General features: G+C 49.1%; 1 long non-coding RNA gene across 1 annotated transcript; it reads right to left on the reverse strand.

Annotated features, from left to right (window-relative positions):
• Positions 1–1,402: 1,402 nt before the first annotated feature.
• Positions 1,403–5,620, reverse strand: LOC134732443 (uncharacterized). Its single transcript, XR_010115614.1, has 2 exons — positions 1,795–5,620; positions 1,403–1,592 (listed from the first exon to the last, which is right to left on the reverse strand). It is a non-coding gene; the product is annotated as an uncharacterized lncRNA (long non-coding RNA).
• Between the last annotated feature and the right edge of the window lie 259 nt (positions 5,621–5,879).

Below are 5,879 nucleotides of genomic sequence, written 5' to 3' on the forward strand. Positions count from 1 at the left end.
AAAGGACAGTCTGAATATGTTGTTTTCCATCAACTGGAACATACCACTTACGTTTTCCGTATTTCGTATGAGAATCTTTATTTTGAGTAAGCATTTTGCAGTGAATGGACACATTTTAGGACTGACCACATAAATCAAGAGATGGATGTACATTCTTATTTCATTTTATTTTTTATTTTTTAATTTTTTTTAGACAGAGTCTTACTCTTCCACTCAGGCTGGAGTGCAGTGGCATGATCTCGGCTCACTGCAACCTCTGCCTCCCAGGTTCAAGCAATTCTCCTGCCTCAGCCTCCCGAGTAGCTGGAACTACAGGTGTGCACCACCACACCTGGCTAACTTTTTTGTATTTTTAGTAGAGACAGGGTTTCACCACGTTGGCCAGGCTGGTCTCAAACTCCTGACCTCGAATGATCCACCTGCCTCGGCCTCCCAAAGTGCTGGGATTACAGGTGTGAGCCACCATGCCCGGCCAGCATTCTTATTTTAGAAGTTGAAAATTCACACATCATTTTGCTTTCCAGATACACTCAGTGTTTCCAGTTCTTAGTACATTCTTCCAGATTTTGTCTGTGTTTCTGTGCATGTGTGTGGCCAAGTGTGTGCACACCCACACTGTGCTGTCTGTTACTCACTGTGCCTCTTTCACTTGACTCTACCTGGGACATCTTTTCTCGTCAGTTTATAAAAATCTGTCTGATGAGAGGACTTTTTAAGATGACTCATCAGGCCGGGCGCTGTGGCTCATGCCTGTAATCCCAGCACTTTGGGAGGCCGAGGCAGGTGGATCACCTGAGGTCAGGAGTTCGAGACCAACCTGGCCAACATGGCGAAACCCCCATCTCTACTAAAAATATAAAAATTAGCCAGGTGTGGTGTCGGGTGCCTGTAATCCCAGCTACTTGGGAGGGTGAGGTAGGAGAATCGCTTGAACCTGAGAGGTGGAGGTTGCAGTGAGCTGAGATCGTGCTGTTGCACTCCAGCCTGGGCAACAAGGGTGAGACTCCATCTCAAAAAAAAAAAAAAAAAAAAGACGACTCATCAGACACATTTTTGGGTCAGGCTCAAATGAAGTTCATGATTCCAAGGGTATTCTAGACTGACCCAAAGATTTTCTCCCCATCACCAAAAGCTGGAAAGCAGCCTAACAGTCATTAATTCCTGAGGGAACAGCTGACTCTTCTGGGACCATCTACGCTCTGCCCACAACCTCTCCTGCATACCCCAGCTGTGGCTCTGCTATTCATCCCAAATGTCCTGGCCAGGCCCACCCACTTGGCCAAAAAGTTGACTTCCCAGCCAGACCTAGTTGATTGATTGGCCACTATCCTTACAGGAAAAGTCTGAGTTATGAGAAAAAAAAAACCAATTTCTTCCAAAATATAAAAAGAAAACTGCATGATCAAAGTGAATAAATGTTTAATTAAATGCCTGCAAAGTGGAACACTAAGTCAGCTTCCTTAATTGATACATTCAGTATTTTTAAAAATTTCATTACATTTGCAAAACAAATTGAAAGTAGCATTTCCTCCTTTGCAAGAATTCTTGAGGAGTGTGTGGGGATTGCCAAGAAATAACAAGTTGCTTGTGTCCTGTTATTTTAAAAAGAAAAATTATTAAAACCATTTAAAAATATTTTGCAATATTAAAAATACACATGATCCTTCTCTGATCACTATACATGAAATGTATCAAATCATCACTATGTATTCCATAAATATGTGCAATTATTATGCATCAATTAAAAATAAATAAATAATACACATATGTGTACATATATGTATATATACATACCTATACTCAGTGTGGGCTGTTTGATGTGTTATTGGAACAAGGTCTTTAAAAGTAAGCTGAGGGGCACTTTGGGAGGTTGAGGCAGGTGGATCACAAGGTCAGGCGATCGAGACCATCCTGGCTAACACGGTGAAACCCCCTCTCCACTAAAAATACAAAAAATTAGCCAGACGCAGTGGCACGTGCCTGTAGTCCCAGCTACTCGTGAGGCTGAGCTAGGAGAATCACTTGAACCCGGGAGGTGGAGGTTGCAGTGAGCTGAGATCATGCCACTGCACTCCAGCCTGGGCGACAGAGCAAGACTCCATCTCAAAAAAAATAAAAATAAATTTAAAAATTTTAAAAAAAGTAAGCTGAGGGGCCGGGCGTGGTGGCTCATGCCTGTAATTACAGCACTTTGGGAGGCCACGGTGGATGCAACAGTTGAGGTCAGTAGTTCCAGACCAGCCTGACCAACATGGTGAAACCCTATCTCTACTAAAAATACAAAAATTAGCTGGGCGTGGTGGGGGGGCACCTGTAATCCCAGATATTGGGAAGCTAAGGCAGGAAAATCACTTGAACCCGGGAGGCAGAGTTTGCAGTGAGCCCGGATCGCGCCACTGCACTCCATCCTGGGTGACAGAGCGAGACTCCATCTCAAAAAAAAAAAAAAAAAAAGTAAGCCGAGGGCTCAAGGGCCACATAGGTCTTCAAGAGGCCCAGCCCAGGATCGGCACACCCGAGAACCCTGTGCTGAGTCAGGATCCCCTTCTGTGGACACAAGATAGGAGTAGTGCTGTCAAGAGGAAGTTCTAAAAACAGATCCTAGCACGTGGGGCAGAATATTAGTGGTTCTGAGAACTAGGAGAATCAGAGGCAGAAATGAGACATGTGACCAAAATGAAACCCCACAGCCCAAAGGGTATCTCCCAGGCTCCCCTGGGCCCTCTAGAAAAACTAGCAAAAAACTAGAAAAGCTAATAAAACTCTTATCATTGGAGCCAGTGCCATTATTGCCCTCTATCCCCACTAAAATGTGAGTAACTTCAGAAGAAAATGCTGTTTTTCTTCCTTCAAAAAACTTAAGTGTAACATGTATAGTAAAGAGAATATATATATATATTTTTTTTTTGAGACAGGGTCTTGCTCTGTTGCCCAGACTGGCATGCAGTGGCACAATCACAGCTCACTCGCAGCCTCGACCTCCCGAGCTCGATGGATCCTCCCACCTCAGCCTCCTAAGTAGCTGGGACTACTTCCCTAGGGGTCCTAAGGAACCCACCCAGGGGTGTGCTGGGCAGTGTGTAACTACAGCTCCCTGAAAACAAAAGCCCTCAAATCCCTGATGGGTAGAATTGCCAGTTCTCATGGTGTCCCTACTCCCACCATGGTGACCAACATGAAGGTGTGGACGTGGAACTGTGAGGAGAGGAGCATGGTCAGCTTTTTTGAGCTGGTATGAGCTAGCTTCAGCACATCACTGCGTTCCCCAGATGTGGAATCTGAGGAGTAAATATCCAGGAATTCAGAGAAATCCTGGGAAATTGGGCACGTCTTTCCCTTCTCAATAGTTCCCCAAAAGATGAGAGGAGCATCCCTGGCTGCAAATCAGGTAAGTTCCTCTCAGGGTGCAGCTGACCCTGATTCCCACCTTGAGTCCCTTTTGCAATGGGGAGGAAGTGAGAGCAGTGGCTCTCCCCAAACCAAAGCTTGGGGGTCTCGCACCCTGGGCGGGACTGGCTCCACAGTGTACCAGCTGTGTGACCCCGGCCGAGTCTCCCTGACCTCCAGTTGTTTCTCTGCAACATGAGTGGGCACAAGGAGGACAAAGAGGGCTTGGGGCGCCACCTGGCATGGATGATACCATCTGTCAAGGAGAGTCACTGGTAGTGTTTGAGTCCTTAAGCACACTCACCCCAGGGGAAATGGTGAAGTGGATGGCCATTGTCCTGGGAATCTTTGGGACTGTACATGACGATCATTGGGGCTCTTTTGTTTTTCTAGCCCATCGATGACTGACTTCAGACCCAGCAGAATAAGAAAGCCTTAAACTAGTGGCTTTATGTTCTTTTTCTGGATCTTCCCCTAAATTCTATGAAGTAAGTGGCAGTGATCCATTTTATAGATGAAGAAACTAAGGCCCAGAGAGGAAATATCATGTCTGGCCTTGCTTCTCTGTGACTTATTTGACTTCTTCCTTTGGAGACCCTGAGAGCTGGGCAAACGTTCTCTAGGACAGACATGCAGGAAGGTCAGAGGTGGGGGTGGAGGAACTGCTTCCACCCCACCCTCTGCAGAAGAGGCAGGACTCAGCTGGGACAGAAGGGGCAGACCTGTGAGAGGTCTAACTATGCATCCTCTTTCCTGCCCTCCCTGTGGCATCTTTCCTGTCCCCTGGAAAACACTCTAAGATGGACATAGGTGGGCAGACCACTTATTGTGTGCCCCAGAGTCAGGACACACAAGGAGAAGGAGGGAGTGGCGGTGGCAGAAACTGGGCTGTGATACAGTCCCAGCAAAGACCTTGGCCCAGCACTGGAGGAGCTCTGGAGCTGGGCTGAACGCTGAGAGCTGCCTTGAGTTGGGACAAGAGTACCTGGCCTTTATGCCTCTATATTGACCAGTCATTGGATTTGGGCTGAATTGCTCCCAAAGAGGGCTGAGCTGAGGGACGACCACTGGAGTGCAGGCCCTTCAGTCCTGGAGGAGTCTGGGTAGCACCATGCCCAGTCCGAGTGGAACCAGTGTCTCCACCAGAGGCAATTTCCCTCTGAGTCTTGGAGGCCACATTCCTGAGAGGGAGAGTGTCATGACCCCACTCACTTGTCTGACCCAAGCTACCCAGGTCAAGGGGCACTGGCCAACCCATGGATTGACCAGTGTTTAGGTGAGGCATGCAAGAGTCTCCAAGCTAAATTAATTAATTAATTTAGAGACAAGGTCTCACTTTGTCACCCTGGCTGAGTCTTGTCATTCCTACAGGTGAATTGGTAGAGGAGAGACACAACCTATTGGTTTCAGTGTGGGAAAAAGGCACAAAGAGGGCACGTGTCACCTGTCTGCCTCCCTCCCCCGGGTGAGCAACTCCTGAGGAACACATGCCTGGATTCAGGATCACATATAGTGTCTGCTCTGGGAAGGCCCCCAGTGGCTCCACCCTTTCCTGAAGAAGAGGAAGGAGGTGGGCATCTTCAGAGGCCCCAGTCCCATCTCATAGCACAGTACACAGGGGCATCTGCAGGACCAGAGGGAAGGCTCCCCTGCCTCGCTCTCCCTCCTCCCCACCCCGTGAGAGAGGTGGGGCTCAAGAACCCCCACACAATGTCTCCATTGACGCTTGTGGCCAAGTCAGCTTCCGGGTGCCATAGAAACCTCTCTTGGGAGCCCTGAGGGAAAGCAACAGCCCAGCCCTCCCACACTAAGCTCATTGTCCCCTGAGCAGTGAGAGCAGCCCCTTATCAGCCCCTTCCCAGGCCTGCAGCTCCTGGCTTCCACCCCATAAGCAACACGAGCTTTCCTCTTGCTGGCCAGTCCTGGGGAGCCGGAGGGGTCTCATCAGTCACAGAATCCACCACCTGGGATCCTGTCCTCCTGGGCCCCTTCCTTATTCCCCATGAAATCAAAGGCAGCCCCAGCAGTGAGGCAAGAGAGCTCATTTCTTAGTTGCACTGAGCCTTGAGAGTGGAGGGGGCACCAGGCAGAGAGAGGCCCCTCCCTCTGTTTGGGGCAGCCTTATGCCCTGAGCCAGCCACAGTGTCCCTCAGGCCTGCAGGAAGAAGGCCGGGCTCTGGAATAAATCCATCTGGGCCACCCCATGCCTGGTTCTGGCTTCAGGCTCCACTCGTTCTTTTCTCCTCCCCCAAGTCCTGGAAACTTCCCCAGAAGTCCCTCCCCTGCCAGTCCCTCCCTTCCTTCTACCTCCCATGTCTCCTTGGGCCAAGGCCCATCTGCACAGATCCTGGCAGAATAAAGTCAGAGAATGTCAGGGCCAGAAGAGGCCTGAGAAATCAGAGCCCTGCATCTCTCTCCCATTCCATCCCCACTTACCATTTTACAGAGGAGAAGCCGAAGCTGGGTATGAGGAGGGACTTGCCCAAGATCAC

This window comes from Symphalangus syndactylus, chromosome 14 (genome assembly GCF_028878055.3).
Source record: "Symphalangus syndactylus isolate Jambi chromosome 14, NHGRI_mSymSyn1-v2.1_pri, whole genome shotgun sequence".
NCBI lineage: Eukaryota > Metazoa > Chordata > Mammalia > Primates > Hylobatidae > Symphalangus > Symphalangus syndactylus.